The sequence below is a fragment of the Myxine glutinosa genome, chromosome 11 (assembly GCF_964187855.1).
Source record: "Myxine glutinosa chromosome 11, kmMyxGlut1.1, whole genome shotgun sequence".
NCBI lineage: Eukaryota > Metazoa > Chordata > Myxini > Myxiniformes > Myxinidae > Myxine > Myxine glutinosa.
In genome coordinates, this window is record NC_136271.1 from 63,606,426 (window position 1) to 63,628,087 (window position 21,662).

The window sequence follows — 21,662 nt, forward strand, 5'->3', positions numbered from 1 at the left end:
CGGGCAAGCACGTACGTGCGGGCACGCCCTAGTAAGTGAAAACTGAATATTTTATTGGACGCTAGAGCGGCAATACGTCAAGATGGAGAGATTTCTGACTCTCCAGCCCAGCGGCAGTGCCAGGGACAGGCACACGAGCGACGCAAACCAGCAGTCCCAGCACAGCGACATCCACAACCCGGCGGTCAACATGATGGGGGACGTGGAGGACAGTCAGGAGATCTGCGCCCTGACCCCTCAGCTCGCGCGCAGCGAGAGCAGGATGTCGCTGGACTCAATCGAGTCGGCTGAGATCAACGTGACAATGGACACAGACAATTCCTCAAGAAGGCCCACGAGGTGGAGGAGGAAGACGAGGACTAGTCAACAGACTGCTAGTCTGTTGACTAGTAGACTCTCTTGTCAAAGAAAGGACGGGCAAATTGATTTTTCTTTAATGTAACTTGCATATATTAAAATTATATTTAAATTAACTGTAGAGTAGAGTAGAGTCGAGTGGAAAACTTTATTTCAATAAATTTTGAATAAATTTTATTTAAATAAAAATGTATATTTTTGATCTTAAAAGCTTTGTTTGTCTTTGTAGTAGTTAGAAATGGCTATTTAGGCTTAAAAAGCATTAAATTCCCTTTAGAAACGTCAAAAAGCGCTTTATAAACGTCAAAGCGCTTTAAAAAAATCGAATCGAAGCGGATAAGCGGATAAGCGGTAAGCGGACTAAGATTTTCGGCCGCTGAAGCGGATAAGCGAATCGGACTACACGGGCTGGCGGAGCGGATAAGCGGTAAGCGGACTTAAAATTTTCCGAATCGCGCCCACCTTTACCATCACCCACCGCATGCGCTCTGTCTCTCTCTCGTCTCAAGGAAGGGAAGGGAAGGAAAAGATAATACAGGGGAAAGGTTCGAGCACAGGGGAGGAAACACGAATACGAATGAAGTAATGATATGAGAACAGCAGGGGGGTCGTGGGGGCGAGGGAAAGGTTGAAATAATAAGGGAAAACAGCCAGAACACTCGACAGCCAGAGCAACTCACACCTCCCCGAACTGCACAACCGCCATCTTGCCACACCCAACACACGAAAGAGAGAGAGACAGAGAGACAGAGAGAGAGAGAGAAGAGAGAGGGAAGAGAGAGAGAAGAGAGAGAGAAGAGAGAGAGAAGAGAGACAGAAGAGAGAGAGAAGAGAGAGGGGAGAGAGAGAAGAGAGAAGAGAGAAGAGAGAAGAGAGAAGAGAGAAGAGAGAAGAGAGAAGAGAGAGAGAGAGAGAGAGAGAGAGAGAGACTTTTGAAGTCCTTTAATTATCAAAATAATACAAAAAATGTATTTATATCTTTACACCAACCATAAATACATGAAAAAGCAATGAAACGAAAAGGTTACAGAAGTATCACGGCACACAATTTGCCAAAATAAACCATTACCTTTATACAACCTACAAAAATATTACCAGTTGGTTCTCACGAACCTCACACAACCCTTCATGACACCAAATATTGGTGAATTCATCAAGATTGTTTGCATCCTTATAGAAACAAAACTCTAGTTTAAGTCTTGCTGACACGAGGGCATTGAAAAACACCATTACATTGCATTCCCCGGCAGGTTTACCGTTCAATTTCTCCCTTCTTGAGAGATATATTGCCAGCTTGGCTGTTGCGACAAGAAACCACATTAACATATTTTCCTTGCTTGACTTGGCATTAAAGCCGAAAATAAAAGAACGCAACGAGAAAACAACCTTCATTCTGTGTGCCACAAGATTAAACCACCTTCACTTCCGTTTCCGGTCTTGCTGGCGAGGGTTCGTTTATTCTCAGCTCTCCACGCTCTCCATCGAAATCGAAGTTAAGTAATTGTTCCCATTTGTATTTTCGTTATAACTGTATTTATTTTATGGTGTATGTCCGTATATTGTCCCGACGAAGATTTTCGGTGCAAATTTTTCATACCTGTATTGAAAATCGTGTTAATTCGTGTCGTGTCTTGAGGCCTTGTACAGTGTACACTGTACAACCTTGAGGCTTTGTTTTTCTCTTAGCGGTCCGTCGTTTGTGATCCAATAACTTTCGTTCTCTGTTTTCCCAGTCTTTTCACCCCATACCCTACTTCCTTATGTAAATCTCAACTCAAAAAAAAGAAGAAGAAGACATTACCTTCTCTGTGCTCATTCGTTTATTCATTCTTATTCGTTCGTTCGTTCTTCGACCACGTGTTTCTCCCCCATTTCCCCAGATAGATTGTCAAATTTCAACTCGTTATTTTATCGTCCATGCGATATTGTTTGATTATAGTTAGTTTTGGTTTGAATTTCCTGTAACTCGTAATTAATTAATCGTGTTCTGCTCCTCGTGTGCGGCCTTGTAGTTGTACCCCCGTCGGTGTTTTTTTAACTTAAGCGTGTTTTGCTTGGCTCTTAGTTTTTTCCCTTCTACCCCGAACAAAATACTCTGTCTAACGTTCTAAATCCCCACCCCCCCCCCAAAAAAAAAACAAAAAAAACATTTATTTTCCTTTCTCCACGTGTACTGTTGTCTCATCCTGTATTTTCTGTCCAGGTGTGCTGTTCACCCCGCCCCCATTATCTCCTTGCCATCCACCGTTTGCCCTGTTCACGTGACTCGTGGTGGTCCCTCTCGGCTCTCCCTCCGTTGGTATTTTGTGCATATAAGATTGTTCACAGTTCTGTTTAAATATTATTGAAATATGTTTAACCTTTCACCTTCTGTGTTTTATTCAGTGGTATATTACAAAGGCTTTTCTCAATTTCCTCTCCAACTCATTCCACTTCAAAAAAAAGAAATTCAATATCTTATACGTCTCCCTCACTACATGGTCTAAATTCACATTCATTCCATCCCTCCTCCATCGTTCTGAATCGGATTGCTAACTTGAAAATCACAACAAACCCAATTTGTTATCAATGTTCGTCTTTCATTAAACATCCACTTTCTAAACTCCTCTCTTGCCCCTCCCATCCAAATCCCCCCCCTTGCACCTACACTCCTAAACTCCCCCCTTGCTACTCCACTCTTAAACTCCCCCCTTGCCCCTCCACTCCTGAACTTCCCCCTTGCCCTTCCCCTCCTAAACTCCCCCCTTGCCCCTCCCCTCCAAATCCCCCCCTTGCCCCTCCACTCCTGAACTCCCCCCTTGACCCTCCCCTCCAAATCCCCCCCCTTGCTCCTACACTCCTAAACTCCCCCCTTGCCACCCCACTTCTAAACTCCCCCCTTGCCCCTTCCCTCCAAAACTCCCCCCTTGCCCCTCCCCTCCTAAACTCCCCCTCACTCCTCCCCTTCAAAACTCCCCCCCAACCCCTCCCATTCAATTCTCCCCCCATACCATTCCTCTCCAATTCTCCCTCCTCCCCCCTCCTCCTCCAAGCTGCCTCCTCCCCACTTCGTCTCCCTTCTATCACATACCTCCACACCCCCAAACCTTCTACTTTCCTCTGCCCCCCCTCAAACAACCCCTCACTGTGCCTCATCCCTTCACCATCAAACCTTTCATCCTCCTCATCCTTCCCTTTCTTGGAACTCTTCTGCAATATCTGACACACTATCAACTGCTCTCCCTACCTCCCCCTCTCATCCTTCATCTTACCCTACTCCTCCCATCCCCTGTCCTGTACCCGATGCTCCCCCTCTCTCTTCATTAACAGTATGGACCTCAAACATCCGGGGCCTTCGCTCAAACCTGACTGATCTCTCCATACAGGTTGCTTCTGACAATCCAGACTTAATCTGCTTAACAGAGACTTTCCTCCTTCAAGATGTCTCTGATTCCTTAATATCTGTTACTGGTTACTCCCTCCTCCGGTATGATAGACCTGAGCCTCGGCCTGGTGGTGGGGTGGCTATCTTTATCAAAAACTCTCTTCCTCACTCTCCTTGCACTGCCCTCTTTCCTCCTCACCCCCAGGAGTACCTCTGGCTACGGCTTCCTCTCCGCTCCCACCTTTTGTTCATATGTGTTCTGTACCATCCCCCAAACAGTGATGACTCCATCTACATTTCACTGTCTGACAACATGGACCAACTTCTATCCACTCATCCCAACTCTCTCTTCCTCATATGTGGTGACTTCAACTGTCATCATGCCACCTGGTTGGGTGTGGGTTCCTCTCTCACCAGTCATGGCACCTCAGCAAAGGACTTCTGTGACTCACTGGGATTGACACAATCTGTCAATTTCCCGACCCGGATCTCAGCCAATGGAGTATCTTCTCTTCTAGACTTGGTTATGACAAACTTCCCTGCTAATGTCTGCTGCTCTTCTTCTGCTCCAATCGGTTCTTCTGATCATGTGCTTGTCAAAGTGGACATCTCTCTGGCCATTCTCAGAGAGCCTCCTCAGCGTCGACGAGTCTGGCAATTCACTCAGGCCGACTGGGACGGTCTTCAAGCAGCCATCAATCGTCTGGATTGGTCTCCCATCTCCACTGCCTCTGACATCAATTCTTCCTGGGAATTCTTCCAAAGCAAACTGATCTCTCTCATGCACAGATTTATCCCATCTCGCCTTCAGTTGTCTTACCCTTCCTCCCGTCCATGGTACACTGAATCTTGTGGTGAGGCAGTTGCCCTGAAACAACTTGCCTTTGCCTCTTGGAAGGCTAATCCAACTGAAGGCAATCTCAGTTCCTTCCACCAAGCTCGGAACAAGTGTGTGTCTACCCTCAGGAGTGCCAGGAAGCACGATCTCTCCTCACTCAAGAATGAACTCTCAAACCTGTCTCCTTCCTCCAAATCCTGGTGGTGTCTGGTCGAATCCGTTTCTGGTGTTTGTTCCCCCTCCATCCCCTCCCTTACCTCAAATGGCCACACAGCTAACATCGCACATGACAAAGCCAAATGCCTCAACTCTGTGTTTGCCTCAAAATCCTTAGTCCCAAACCCATCTCTCTCTGTTCCCACCTTTCCCAGTCGAACCCAACTGCTCCTGGACTCTGTGTCCTTCTCTCCTGACAAGGTGGAGGAGTTTTTGTCAAACCTCGACTCTGATTCTGCAACTGGACCAGACGGCATCAGCCCACGGGTCCTAAAATCCTGCTCTGCCGCTCTATCTCACCCTCTCTCTGTTCTTTTCACCCTATCTTTTGCTCAAGGTCATCTTCCAGCATCCTGGAAATCAGCTAACATGACCGCTTTACACAAAAAAGGTGCAAAAACAGATCCTTGCAACTACAGACCAATCAGCCTGCTCCCAATTATCAGCAAAGTCATGGAATCCATCATTGCTTCGGATATGAAATCTTTCCTCTTCTCCAATGGCTTGATCTCTGATCATCAATTTGGTTTCAGACCAGGTCACTCTACTCTGGACATGCTGCTTCTGCTGTCTCAACAATGGATGGAGGTCCTCGATGCCAAACAGGAAATCAGACCTGTCTCCTTTGACATAACACGTGCCTTCGATACGGTCTGGCACCCAGCCGTGCTCATCAAACTCTCCTCCTATGGTATCCTTGGAAATCTCCATGCATGGCTTGCGGACTTCCTCTCTGGTCGTAGTCAACATGTGGCCCTGAATGGATTTCTCTCATCTCCCCTTTCTGTTCAGGCTGGAGTTCCCCAAGGCAGTGTGCTGGGCCCTGTGCTTTTTCTGGTCTTTATCAATGATCTCTCCGACTCTCTGGAAAATCCTCTCTATCTCTTTGCTGATGACTCCACTCTCTGCCGCTCCAATCCTCTTCCCTCAGATCGGCAGTCTGCAGCCTCCTCACTCTCTGAAGACCTGGACAAAATCACAGACTGGTCAAACAAGTGGAACATGTCTTTCAATCCTGACAAATCTCACTCTCTTACTATGTCTCTCCGAAAAGATCGACTGGACAACCCTCCCATCTACTTTCTCAACAATCCTCTCCAAGAAGTTCTGTCGCTCAAGCTTTTGGGTCTCACTATCTGCCATGATCTTTCTTGGGAAAACCACATTTCCAAGCTGGCCTCCAAAGCCAGTCGCCGACTGGGCATCCTCCGTCGTGCGAAGTCCTTCCTCGGCACACCTGAGCTCCTCACCACATACAAGGCTTTCATCCGCAGCTCAATGGAATACTGTTCTCCCCTATGGGCTGGTGCTCCTGCCTCACACCTGGCTCGGCTTCACGCTGTTCAATCCAAAGCTTTCAAAATCATTGGAATCTCCCGCGATGAAGCTATCTCTGAGGGCCTTTCACTCACTCACCGCAGGCAGGTAGGTGGTCTTTCTGTCTTCTACCGACTCCTCTCCGGCCTTGCTCCCCCAGCTCTCTCTGTGCTCTGTCCCCCAAATATTCCTACAGGTCGCACAAGATCTGCCAGCAACCCTCTGACGGTTAAACTGCCGAAATCTCGGCTCTCTGCTCACCTTCACTCTTTCATTCCTCTTTTGTCCCGCCTCTGGAACAAACTCCCACACTCCCTTCAATCCCACTCCTCCCTCCAGGTCTTTAAAACTGCTGTTCACCACCATCTCTTATCTTCCCCCATCCAAAACCATGATCTTTTCTACCCCCACTAATTCACCCCAGATCCACCTTGTTTGAAATTCCAACTTCTTTCCTGGAAGACCTGGCAGTGTCCATATGTTTATACATCTCCCACCTCCCCCCCCCCCTTCACATGCGTCCCCCCCAAAGCCCTCTCCCTCCCACAGATCTCTCGATGTCTCCATGTCTCTCGGTCCCTGCTCTCAAATGTTGTGTTTGTGTCCTTCCCCCTCTCTCCCCATCTTGTCTACCGCTCCCGATGTTATTTGTTTTATGTGTCTGTTTGTCTTTCTGTGTGATTAATGTTCGCTCTTTCACGAGCCTCGATCTTGTATCCAAAAAAAACCAACAAAAAAAAAAAAAACCAATCTCACACAATTAATGAAGGCGTGGAACACGTCCTCCGTACATATGCAGAATGGGCAACATGTGGATGTAGGAGAGAAATGGTTGATTAACTTATTGGAGGGGACTATCCAGTGGATCAGTCTCCATTGGAGATCACCAGATCTTTTACTTACGAGCTTGCTATACATGGAGTTCCATACAGGTTCAGAGGGGGGTCCCACAGGCAACAGTCTCTTCCACCGGATTACTCAATTTAACGGCGTATACCCCAGCAGTAACTTGACACATGACTTGTATAGCTCTTTACTGCTAGTCTCTTGAAAGGGGCTTATCCCCATGCTAACCAGGGGTAAGTCTTCCAACTTGAAGTGCACCAGTAACCCAGGAAAAACCCACTCATCATGCAATGGTTCGAGCTCGTGGGACCAGCATACTCTCAGCCGTACCCCTATTCGTATCACCTCTCTCAACACTTTTGCAGTCACTCTTTCGGAACGAATTCCTGCTAGCTCGGCTACTTCTCGAGCTGATTTCCACCCGCAACCTGAAACTTGCCGGAGGTGCCATTCTTTTGTGATGCCGGCAATTATGAAATGCTGGCAGAGGTCCCTACTTTTGGGTATGTTTGGGAAAAGCCGATTGCAGAACAGAGGCTCTTGTGCAAACATATGGATGTCGTAGTTGTCTTCTTGATGGCACACTGTGAGGTTCTGCCAAGCATTCAACACACTCTGATAAAAAACAGGAAGAGGAGATGTGTCAACTTGTTGAAGCAGGACCAAGAAACATTCGCGGCCATATCCCAGCCCACCAGCTTGCCGCAAAATGTGGGTGGCCAAAACATGGTTTGGTAATTGCTCTTTCACCAAAAGGTTTTGCACAGAGCATAGCCGAAAGGCCATTATACGGCTCCTGATGTCGACCATACTCTGGCCACCCTCGGCCAATGGACGGCATACAACATTTGGCCGTAACCAGTGATGCCCTCCCCAAAAGAACTCCAACAGTTGCCTTTGCACTTCCTTCACCAAGCCTTCTGGTGGTTGCAGGCAGATGAATCTGTGCCACAAGAAGGAGGCAACGAGGTTCTTGACTACCAAAACTCGGCCCTTATATGAAAGGTGAGGCAGGGCTCTCCTCCATCTTCTCAATCTCTTTTTTACGCGTTCAGCAACACCTTCCCAGTTTTTCTGGCCATACTGTGGGGATCCAAGGAACACTCCAAGATAGCGAACACCTTCATCCACCCACTTTAAACTTGCAGGAAGGTGTATTGGCGGGTCTTGCGCCATTCTAGATGCACTGTCCCTGACAGAGGGAACCCATAGCGCTTTGCTCTTTTCCCAGTTGCACTTCAACGAGGAAGCTAAACCAAACAAATGTAGGCACTTAGCTAGAGCTGCAATGTCGTTATTGTTTTTAACAATGATTGCAACATCATCAGCATACGCCGATACGACAACTGGAGGATGATCAGGAGATATACTCATTCCAGAAACGTTATTCCTTAGTAACACGAGAAGTGATTCCATTACAAGGGTGAACAGTAAGCCGGAGACAGGGCAACCTTGCCTTACCCCCCTTTGAACCTGTATGGGAGAACAAAGCTCATTGTTCACCTTAACTAAACTGAATATATTGTTGTACAATAAAGCAATATAAGTTCTGAAATTATCTCCAAATCCACAGGCTTCAAGCACATGATTCAAAAAGACATGATCGATGCTATCAAAAGCCTTTTCTAAATCAAGAAAAATTATACCAAAGTCATTCTGCACACAGTTGCCATCTATGAGATCTCTAATGAAAAATATGCTATCATACATAGATCTACCTGGAATACAATAAGTCTGATCAGGGTGAACCAAATCGCAAATTACCCTTTTAGCTCGATTCGCCAAAACTTTTGAAAGGATTTTATAATCAGTGCATAGTAGAGAAACAGGTCTCCAATTCTTCATGTGTCGCAAATCACCAGCCTTTGGAAGAAGGGACATCACCGCTCTTCTCAAACTTAAAGGCAATTCTCCATGAGTCAGTGATGATTCAAGAACATGCATCAGTTCTGGACCTAATAGTTCCCAAAATTCCACATAAAATTCAGCTGGCAGACCATCGATTCCAGGGGCTCTTCCCGAGTCCATTCCAGCCAGGGCTTGCGTTAACTCCTCGAGCGTAATTGGCGAGTCCATATCCAGCCGCTGGGACTCAGTTAACGAGGATAGATGAGAGGTTAAAAGTCTCATTGTTTCATCACAAACAACCTGTTTTGAAAACAGTTTGGAAAGGAAGTCTTGAACACATAACCGTCTGTCTCTGGGATTTACAACAACAGCTCCGCCAGGATTAATTACAGAAAAAAATGTTCTTGGGTGCTTTACTGACAGAGTCCAGACGAAAAAAAGCTTTACTAGGGGTATCTAAAACCTTTAAGTTCTTAACCCTTAGTCTGAGCAATAACCCTGCTGCTTTCTCATGGATTAACTCTCTCAGCTGAGTCTTCTTTTCTAGTAATAACTGGAAGTTTCTTGCATTATTATTTTTAGTAAGTTTACCTTCGAGCTGTACAATGTCAGCTTCCAAACAAGTCATTGTTATATTCTTAACATTTGTAATGTTTGCTCTAAACTGTTGACAAAACACCCGAATCTGGGCTTTCGTATTGTCCCACCAAAGATTAACTGAAGAAAAAGAGGGCTTTCTTTGGATTTGATTAGCCCAGAAAACTTGGAAGGCTTCTTTAAATAGACCATCTTCTAGAAGACTGGTATTAAATTTCCAGTATGCACTTTTATTTATTGACTGAGGAAAAAGAAACCCCATGGTTACTAAATGATGGTCTGAGAATATTGACGGAAAATAATCTGGAGAGACTATAGCGTTTCTAAAAGGTGAGTTTATATACCATCGGTCGAGTCTCGCAAAGGACACTCTTCCTCTGGTGATACGGCTCCAGGTAAACTGAGGTTCATTGGGGAAAAGTACCCTCCATACATCTAGCAAACCAACCCGAGAAAGGAAAAGGGCTAAATCAATACATGATTCGGGATGAGGTTCTGCCGAGTTCCTGTCCATTACAGGTTCAAAGTGTTACGTGGTCCTCCCGGTGACTACCTGGTCTCGGTGACCCCCGGACCGTGAGAGGAACTCCGCCAGAAAGATCTATGATTTATACGCTTTCGTAACGCAATCAATATGAAAGACACAACAATTCAAGTCAATAAGAAACCCCACATCAAGGATCCGGATTCATCAATAATATATTCCCCAATCAATCAACAACCATCAATTATAATCAATCACCAATATTACTAAGATGGCCATGTCATGTATGTCCCCCCTTTCCCCACTCACGACCCCTCAATGGTCACTGTCCCTCACAATGTCTCTGGGCCCCTCCTGGCCAAGGTGAAGGTCGACTTCTCCGCACACGGGCGGTTGAACGGACCCCTGGCTGACGTGCTCCAAACGTGCACATCACGTACCGGGAACAACTGCTGCTGCGCCCTCCTCCTTGCACAGCCAAGCGGGCAAAAACAAAGCGCGGCTGGCAAAGCGAGCGAGGCCCAAGGTGCGACCCGTACGCGTCCTTGTAGACGTCGAGGCGAACTGTGCCGGACGCTTGGTTCCGTGCACGAACCCACGGCAACTTGACGTGTAATCGGTAATTACCCCGCGCAGGTAACTCCTTTCGCCAGACGGACTTTCAAACGCAGCGTCCCTCACGCTGCTCAATATCGACACCGCTCGCGTCGGAGCTGGGCGAGGAAGAGGAAGATCGCCGCTTCTCCCGGACCTCATGTCTTTTTTTCTTCTTCCGGTTCACTATCCCGTTTCCGGTCTCCTGTTATCCGGAGCCTCTCTAACCCTTTAACCACAACAACCTTTAATAGAATAAACATTAATAAGCAATGACATGAATAGTAACTCCTCTAAATCCGGGATCCGTAACACTCCCCCCCTTCAAGAAAGAAAGTTTGAACCCCGCGAAAACTTTCTGTGCCGGCCACTTTGATAAACCAACCCGATACCCCAAATCATCAGTTCCCCCCGGGCACAATTATCGCATCTCAAAAATAAAGCAACAAACTTTCACCAAAACCCCCCAGAGATTCCAAGGTAATTCCCTCTAGACCAAGCGTCAACCACTTCTAGTTGCTCTTGGATGGAGGCCCAGCTGAGTACTCACTACATGGACGCCTTAAGGAATGTGGGGTTCACGGTTAGTCAGGGGAGGAAAGGTCATTACATGGACACCTTTAAGAACGTGGAGTTCACGGTTAGTCTGTGTAGGAACGTTCCCTACCGGGACGCCTTTTAAGAACGTGGCGTTCCCGGTTAGCCCATGTAGGAGCCCAGGCTCGGCGGTTCCGCCGTATATAGAGTGCTTCAACTTCTCCGGACTCCTAACAGTTACGGTGGGACCCCTTGTCCCAGCAGTCCCCTGACTGGCGGTCTCCTTCTCGGCCAGTCCTCTGCCAATCATTCTTTCGGGAGATGCCGTAACTCTGGGAGCCTCCATAGTAATATCGGCTGCTGCCAACACCAAAGCTACTGCCAAGTGGTCCTCTTCTGTAGACCTCTCGACGCCTACGAAATGCCTTCCCTACTGTTATGGTCCGACCCTCCAAATCCTTACCATTCCAATTCTTCTCTGCCTCCCTGGCGTCTTTTGTGCTTGCAAACGTGACAAAGCCGAACCCTCTTGACCGTTGCGTTTCCCTGTCTTTTACCACCCGCACTTCCACCAGCGGCCCATATCTGTTGAAGACAGAGGTCAGAACTTCTTCCTCTGTGTTGAAGTTCAGTCCCCCTACAAATAACTTGGCACTTTTGTCGCCATCCCGAGCTGGGGTGGTGTTATTTCCCCTGCGGGGCTCTTTACCCACCCTCGGGTTACCATAAATTTGCGCCCCGGCCAAATCATTCCCGATAATCACAGATACCCCCTCTACAGGAAGCGTGGCTTGTAAACCGACGGTGACCGGTCCTGACACCAAATCGGATTCCAAATGGATGACATGAAGTGGAGCACTAACACAGCCACCGATCCCTTGTAACCGAACACTATCACCAGTTGCGGTACTCTTTGACAATGGCAAAATGCCTTCAAGCATTAAGGATTGATGGGCTCCTGTGTCCCTCAATACCCTAACAGGTCTTGGGTTAGTCAAGTCTCCCTCGAGGGAGACCAACCCCTCATAAATAAATGGTTGGTAACTCTTCTGTGGGCAATTTCTTGTGCTTGCCATCGCATTCGGAGTTGTAATAGTTGGACTCCGCTCTGGGTTTTCCCTTTTCATGAGGTAACAACTGGACATCAAGTGTCCAGGTTTCTTGCAAAAAGCGCAAGTAGGTCCGGAGGAGAAACTCGTGGTCTGCCTCGGGCCCCCCGAAAAATAAGTTTGTCCTGGGCCCGTCGCCCTCTGATTTCGAACAGTTCGGGTATCAGCGTTGTCCCCATAATCATCTCGAGGCCGCCGCCATGTATTGTCGTTCTCCGCACCTGCTGTTCCACAACTCCCCTGCGGAAATCTAGGCAAGGAGTTAGGTTCATGGACCCCTATCCGGTGTGTGAAGGCATAATCATCTGCCATGGTGGCTGCGTCCCACAACTTCGGTACTTTCTTTTCCTGCAGGTACACTTTGATGTCCTCGTGGACACACTATTGAAACTCCTCCACCAGGATCAAGTCACGCAATGCTTCAAAGTCGTTCCCGACTCCTTTTGACTCACACCACCGATCAAACATGTTTTCTTTCACTCTGGCAATCTCCACATGGGTCTCACTCTCCCTCTTCCTGGCATTCCTGAATTTTTGCCGGTAAGCTTCAGGAACCAACTCATAGGCTTTGAGGATGTGCTTCTTCAATACCTCATAATCTGCACATTGGTCCATTGGTAGCGCCGAATAAATCTCTTGAGCTTTACCCACCAGCACACTTTGCACTAGTATGGTCCAGGCCTCCTCCGGCCAGTTTAACTGTCGAGCCACTTTCTCAAAGTGTGGAAGAAATTGAGTGACTTCCTTTTCACTGAAGGGTGGAACCAGCCTCACATGTCTGCCCACCTCCCAGGTTTTCTGGCTAGGTGTCGACCCCGTCAGCAAGGGTGGTACCTCTCCCCGTTCTCTCATTAAATCCAGCTCCTTGAATTTATTCTCTTGCTGAAGCGCCAGATCACGTTCCTTCAACTCCCTTTCGGCTTTTCTCTCCTCTGCTTCGAGTTCCCTGGCAGCTCTCCTCTCCTCTGCTTTTCTCCCTTCTAACCTTTCCTGGAGTTCTCGTTCCACTCTCCTTTCCTCTGCTTGTTTCTCTTCTCTCCTCTCTTCTGCTTTCCTTTCCTCTTCTGCTCTTTCCTTTTCTGCTTTCCTTTCTTCCTCTGCTCTTTCCTTTTCTGCTTTCCTTTCTTCTTCTTTTAACCTTTCCTGGAGTTCTCGTTCCACTCTCCTTTCCTCTGCTTGTTTCTCTTCTCTCCTCTCTTCTGCTTTCCTTTCCTCTTCTGCTCTTTCCTTTTCCGCTTTCCTTTCTTCTTCTTTGATCCGTTCCTGGCTCCGTAATTGCAACTCCAGTTTCCGGATCTCAACGTCTTCTGGTTCTTCGGGTAGCCACTGCCAGGCTAACTCGTCCCATGTTCCTAATCCCACCATAGATTGTATCACCGTGGTCTGCAACTCTGCCTTCCTCAAATTAGTTCAGACCTCCAAGTTAAAATGTTTGGCCAATTTCAAGAGGTCCGCTTTTAGTAACACTCGGAACTGTGCCTCACTAGGTGTTACCGCAAAGTTCTGTGCAACAAATGCCATGGTGACTATCGTTAACACCTGTTAACCTTCACCCAAGACTTTACCACAATTTCAAAAAAATTTACCAATTAATAATTAATTAATAAATTTTAATTACTACAAATTATTATTTTATTATGTTATACAATTTTAGATCCCGGACGAGCCCCCAATTCTGTTACGTGGTCCTCCCGGTGACTACCTGGTCTCGGTGACCCCCGGACCGTGAGAGGAACTCCGCCAGAAAGATCTATGATTTATACGCTTTCGTAACGCAATCAATATGAAAGACACAACAATTCAAGTCAATAAGAAACCCCACACCAAGGATCCGGATTCATCAATAATATATTCCCCAATCAATCAACAACCATCAATAATCAATCACCAATATTACTAAGATGGCCATCTCATGTATGTCCCCCCTTTCCCCACTCACGACCCCTCAATGGTCACTGTCCCTCACAATGTCTCTGGGCCCCTCCTGGCCAAGGTGAAGGTCGACTTCTCCGCACACGGGCGGTTGAACGGACCCCTGGCTGACGTGCTCCAAACGTGCACGTCACGTACCGGGAACAACTGCTGCTGCGCCCTCCTCCTTGCACAGCCAAGCGGGCAAAAACAAAGCGCGGCTGGCAAAGTGCGCGAGGCCCAAGGTGCGACCCGTACGCGTCCTTGTAGACGTCGAGGCGAACTGTGCCAGACGCTTGGTTCCGTGCACGAACCCACGGCAACTTGACGTGTAATCGGTAATTACCCCGCGCAGGTAACTCCTTTCGCCAGACGGGCTTTCAAACGCAGCGTCCCCCATGCTGCTCAATATCGACACCGCTCGCGTCGGAGCTGGGCGAGGAAGAGGAAGATCGCCGCTTCTCCCGGACCTCGCGTCTTTTTTTCTTCTTCCGGTTCACTATCCCGTTTCCGGTCTCCTGTTATCCGGAGCCTCTCTAACCCTTTAACAACAAACCTTTAATAGAATAAACATTAATAAGCAATGACATGAATAGTAACTCCTCTAAATCCGGGATCCGTAACAAAAGGTACAGTTGAAATCACCCCCGATACACACACATTGGTTTAGATCAACTGTCTGCAGGTGATTAATCACAGACGCAAAGAAAGCTTTCCGTTCTGTGCTCTCACTTGGTGCGTACACATTGCATAATGTGAAATGGAAATTATTAACCTCCAGTTCAAGAGAGCTGAATAGGCCTTTAACAATCTCCTGGAAGAGGATTGACTCAGGTACTATCCCTGGTCGAAGTACGAAAGCAACACCTGCCGAAAGGGAAGACAGGTTGCTAAAAAAGCACTGTCCCCCAAAAACGCGACACCAATCATATTCTACGTTTTGGGTGATGTGCGTTTCCTGCAATAAAAGTACATCGACATTTTTGCGCCGAAACAAACTTTGCACTTGAGTTTGGCGGTTTGGGTTTGCACCTCCACCATTAATGTTCAAGGTGCCAAAGGTAATTTGCTTCATTCTTTATCAAAAGGCTTGATTGGGTGTTGCGAAATCTCAAGACTGGCTTTTGTAATAATTTTCCTGAGTCGGTGAAATTGTGACCTTGTTAGTGGAAATTCTTTGCCCTTTCTTGTTATTTCCTTTGCTGATTGAATAAATGGACCTAAATCAGGAAATGTATCCCTGATAACTACATTTCGCTGTCTGTAGGTTTCATTCAGAAAAGAGAGTACGAGTTGAGGAGATATCATTGGCTGACTCAACTGAGACTGAGACAACTCAGGCACCTCGTCATCCTCATCAGATTCCGACAAGTCTGACAAGGTCCCTCCAGGATCGAGGATGTCGGCCTCCGTGGTCACTATGGGAATTGTCAGTATCTCTGGGGATTCGCTGGAGAGCTCCACTGTGCGATCCACGATGCCATGGTGATATTTGTGCTCGTCAGAAGTTGAAGCCTCGGTTTCATCCTCTTGTGGAGCACAATCTACCGAAACGATGAGCGACTCGGTAACAGTTTTGAATCTGCTTCGGTAGAGCAGCACTGCGGAGGGATGAGTCAGTCACTGTCTGCTCGTTCACAGTGACTGATGTCAATGATCGTAATGGTTCGTTCGAGGGTTTATCAACGTATTCAGCGTTGCAACTTATTTCACCCATATAGCAATTTGCGTCCACAGAGTTTGTACACAAACTTTCAGACATATTATCCTCAATTGCAGCACCCGATTCACCATCCTTTTTTTCAAACCCGATGGAAGCATGAGGAACACATTGAGGTGTGTGTTCAGCTGCACTGGCCTTCTCCAATACCACCTTTTTTGGATTACTGGTAGAAAAATTATCAACCGACGCCCTTCGTTTTTTAGAACCAATAATAGGGTCCTCCTCCATTCCTTCACTACATGAGGGAATCGCAGCAAAGGTTGTGCGAGTTGGGGTCGCTTCGGTTTCTGTGACAGGAAGTGAAGTGCGATCGTTTTCAAGACTCGGGACATGCGCATCGATGCTGCTATTGTTCGTCTCACTGCAGGAGGGAACAGCAGGAACCGGTAAACTCACAGGATTAACTCCAGTCGGTTGAATAGGAACACGAGTATTATCATTTTTACAATCGGTGTATGCGTGGCCATTTTCCCCACACTTTGAACACGAAACCTTGGGACAAAAACGTTTAACGTGACCAAAGGCTCCACAGTGAAAGCACGTTAGTGAGGCTGACGAGGCGTACATTTGATACTCCCGATCGTCGGATTTTACTTTAAATGAAATATTTAACCCTGTATCATCACCACGATCGGGAAGTACCATGTAAACTTGGCGACGGAAACTCGTAACGTGTTTTATCCTCTCGTCTCGGCTCTTCAGAGGGATCATGGACATTCTCGACACAGCTGTTCCATAACGAGAAAGGACTGACATTAGTTTGTCGTTTGATATAAATGGTGGTACGTTTGATACAACGATTTTCATCACTGGAGTATCCATGGGGGACGCTAACATAAAAACACCACCTTCTGTGGTTAAACCTGCACTCACGACGTCGTGAACAAAGTTTTCTTCGGACACGAAAATAACAACTTTTTGATTCATTCGTGAGGCAGCTCGGACATGCTCGCACCCGATTATTTTCCCCACTGCGAGTACCACATCCTCAGTGAGGACTCCTTCTGGTGGAACACACACAAATGCATGCTTCCTCGTTAGGCTATCGAACGCCTCTAACCGAGAGCGTGCATTCGCCATACCAGCGAATTTAACACCCCCCACTTGTCCAAACCGGACAAGAAGGTATCAAACCTAAATAATCGAACTAAAGTAAGTAATAAACGTGCATTATAAGCACAAAAATGGCTTACAAAACGCCGTCAAAGCCAGTAGGCCGCACCCAAAATGGGCCCGCTCTCAATCCTCTCTCTCTCGAAGACAAAGGTGTAGAACGGATGAAAACAAAATGCCAAAGTACACAGGATGGGAAGGAGAGGGAGGGGTGGGGGCAGGGGAGGGCAGGAGAGGAGGAAAACTCACAAAGAACTCACTACAACACAGAGCAGTTGCTCACAGTCGCCATGACGCCACGCCCACCACAAACGGCCTAGAGAGAGAGAGAGAGAGAGAGAGAAAGAAAGAGAATGAACGAATGAACCATGACCCGTTCTTGGTTAACCCTCTGTCACATCTCTGGGTTTTTAAGCCGCCATTTTGTTTTGGCCTATTCAAACTTGCCTTTTATTGGAACCACGATGACCTCTCATGGACTAATTAAAGTATATAATCGAAATTTGAGGATGGGACCCCATGGACTAAATACGAATTGAAATCTGTAGTGAAGTGATAAAATTTAGACATAAGCTATTCATATGCTAAGTTTATTTATGTAAGCAAGGCTGTCATCCCTCCTTCCGCACTGTCATCTTAATTCATACCTCCATAGGATAGGGTGTCACTCAACTGGGATTGGCGACACTTGTACAGCAATACACTTTCGTAATATATATGGAAGAGATGATACATCGGATGTTTTTTCAAGTTGCAAATTGCTTCCACTTTATTACAATTTGTCATAATTTCATTATTGTGATTGTAAACAAACATAATACGGAGAGACAGTGTGAACAAAGCATTAGCGCTTATTCTTCCTCTTCCTCAAAGCATGACGGAGAAACACAGCTGCTAATGAGATTGGCAAACCATCATAATAAACGATCATTTTATTACGTCCGCCACCAAAGGTGGATGGAGGTTATGTTTTCACCCCAGTCTGTATGTCTGTTGGTCCATTTGTCCGTTTGTGAACAAGATATCTCAAAAAGTTGTGGAGTCAAGTTCAGAAACATTTGTTTCATTTCAGTTCAGACGAAATTTCAGAAAGTTCAGACGACATTTGGCAGACAGGTAGCGTATGTGAAAAAGACGAAATGATTAGATTTTGGTGAAGATCCCGATACAGATCCGGCTACTATAATTTTTAAGTGATTCTTCACCATTGGGAGATTGAGCCAAAAACGATACACATCAGGATATCTCAAAAAGTTGAGAACGGATGATTTTGATTAAATGTGATTCTGTATTGTGATTTTCTGGTCTACTCTAGGATACAAAACGTAAACTGTTCATCTGGCAGAGGTATGCTGTCTACTGAGTGCCGTTCTAGTTACCTCCACCACCAAAGGTGGATGGAGTTTATGTTTTCACCCCTGTCTGTCTGTCCGTTTGTATGTCCGTCTGTCCGCTTGTGAACAAAATATCTCAAAACGTTGCGGACGGATTCGGACGAAATTTGGCAGAGATGTGGCGTATGTGACAAGGCCGAAATTATTAGATTTTGTTGAAGATCTGGATACGGATCCGGCTACTATGATTTTTAAGTGATTATTCACCATTGGGAGATAGGGCCAAAAACGATACACAGCAGGATATCTCAAAACTTTATGGACGGATTTCGACGAAACTTGGTAGACCGGTTGGGTGTCTGACAAGGACGATTCGATTCGATTTTGGTGAATATCTGAATATGGATTCGGATATGGGAATTAGTTAATTTTTTAAGTGATTCTTCACCATTGGGAGATCGGGCCAAAAACGATACATAACAGGATATCTCAAAAAGTTATGGATGCATTTGGACGAAACTTGGTGGACAAGTTGTGCGTGTGACAAGGAAGAATCGATTCAATTTTGGTGAAGATCCTGATCCGGATGCAGCTAGTAGAATTTTTAAAAGTGATTTTTCACCAAAGAGTGATATGGCCAACCAGGTGGAGGTATGCACTCTACTGAGTGCCGTTCTAGTTATTCCCTGCGTTTTTTTGGCAAAATACACCACCCAGATCTTTTTCAAACTCGAAAAGCTTTACGGAGAAATCAAACTATATATTACCTAAAGGTTTCTTCATTCACTGCTGTTATGTCTGGGCGTGTGGTGTATATGGAGCCTTGCAGCTCTGAAAACACCATAAAACTTAAAAAGCAGATGCAAAAAAAAGATCCCTCCTTCTCCATATTCAGCGAAGTGACAAGTGGAATTTGCTAGCGATGGGTGGTATTTTGAGAGGGACAGTGAAGCGACGGGTGGTATTTTGAGCGGCCACATGGTGTTCACACGTAGGATTACCAATGGTGCCTGAGGAGCACAAGCCGGGGGTATGTTCTCCCCCAACACATCCTCCTAGGGTACCGGAATACTCCATTACTAATCCCTTTGTTATCGCTTGCCAAGCCAGCCATTCCTTATGAACCGTTTTTTTGGAGTGCAACCTTGAGTGCTTTAGCTCCTTGGTGAGTGCTCTTCAAGCTTATTGGTAAACATAAACTAGAAAGCATTTGAAGCCGGTCCGCGTCCATTTCAGTCATCTTCTTCTTCTGTATGCTAAAAATAATGAAAACGGCTTTTAAAAGATACAAAATGAAAATTGATGATTTTATGCAGCTTTGACCTTTGAGCTTTAGATCTAAAAAAAAAAAGAAGAGCTTCTAGCCTTTGATTGGTGAATCAATTCTGTGATCCAATATGCAAATTCTCTAAATTTCAGGTCATGGGGTGAAAATTGGGGATTTTACACAACGTTGACCGTTGTCCTTTTGACCAAATTATTAATATTCCTTCTCCATATTCTCATAAAAAATTTTTGTTGAAAATGTGATGACAAAACTCAAATGGTGAATTGAAATTTCAGGTCAATTAGATGAAAATTGATGATTTTAGGTGATGTTTTGTGTGTGAACACCATGCGGCCACTGATGCTGACCTTTAACCTTTTGACCTTTTGACAAAATTATGTATTTGTCTTCTCCCTCTCTTATTATAATAGAGCATACGTATATGGTTATGTATATTGCTATGTTTATATGCGACGAAAACTTCTTCTTCTTCTTCAAATAAAATTACCACCCTGTTAATTAGTAATTAACCCTCTTAATTGCGTTAAGACTGCTGGGACCCTTCAGACCTTTGACGACCCTTTAATTCCCCCAAGACCCTTAAGACCACCAAGACCACCGAAGACCCAAATCACCCTTGAAGACCCAAAACACCCCGAAGACCCAAAACACCCCGAAGACCCAAAACACCCCGAAGACCCAAAACACCCCGAAGACCCAAAACAACCCGAAGACCCAAAACACCCCGAAGACCCAAAAGACCCCGGATACCAAAAATACCCCGAAGACCCAAAAGACCCCGAAGACCCAAAAAGACCCTTAAAGACCAAGAAGAACCAAAAGGCCATTAAGACCCAAAAGCCCCTGATGACCCCGAAGACCCAAAACACCTCAAAGACCCAAAATACCCTTAAAGGCCCAGAGGATCCAAAAGACCCTGAAGACCCAAATGACCCTGAAGATCCAAAACACCATGAAGACCCAAAAGACACCGAAAAGGTCAAAGACGCCTACCACTTTGAAACGACGTGTGGTGAGGCGCGCGCAGCCCTCCGAGTCACGCCAGTTATCATAATAAAGCTTTGTTGAAAATTTGATGACAAAACTCAAACGGTAAAAAAGTTACGGCCAGGACAGACACACAGAAGTGATTACATATATCGTATATTCATGGGTGAGTAAGATGATTGGTATCGACTTTATAATCTAGGTATTCAAACAGATCTGAGAAGCATTTTCTGCAGTTGTTAGAGTTGGCATCCTCCATCTGTTGCAGAAGCACAGGCTGCCAGGCGAGAAAATTGAAGCATACTATTTTATTGGCATGCCTGTGTCAACAGGGAGACGCAAATTGTGCCCATTTTTCATCTCGTAAAATTGCTACATTATTCAGATTGTCTCTGTACACATATTTCAATTCAATGAAAAAGGGACAGTATCTCTCATGGCTGTTTGCTTGTTTGAATATTGAAGGAAAGATCACGAGTTGAATGCAAACTACGAGCTATATTTCATGTGAGTGATCCTACTTGGCATGTTTTGGTGTGAAGCTTGCATTCATTCCAAAAATGTGAACATCATTGAGTCGGAAATACTCCTGCTTTTTGTACATGGTAATGGGAATCACAAGTGGAATGACCTCTTATTACCTCCGTCACTGAAGGTGGATAGCGGTTTTGTTTTCACGTCTGTCTGTCTGTCAGTCTCTTTGTGAGCAGGATATCTCACAAAGTTGTGGACGGATTTGGACGGAATTTGGTGGAGAGGTTGTGTGTGTGACCAGGAAGAATTGATTACATTTTGGTGAAGATTCGAATCTGGATTGGATCACAGAATATTTAAGTGATTCTTCACCATTGAGAGATAGGGCCAAAACTGATATACATAGCATGATATTTCAAAACGTTGTGGATGACTTATGTCAAAACTTGGTGGATGAGTTGGGTAGGTGACAAGAACAAGCCGATTAGATTTAGGTTCACGTCAGATCCAGATCCGGCCTATCAGTGGGATACAAAACGTAAACTGATCAGCCTGGTGGAGATACTGCCGTGGCCAAAAATATTGGTACCCTTCCATTTACTTACTAAATCTTAGCTTGTTCCTCACAGAAATCCTAAAATGGCCTGGACAATATTATTGGCACTTTTTAGATGTTGTGAGAAATAATTAGATTTCAATCATCCCAGGAGCGACCCAGAGATCTC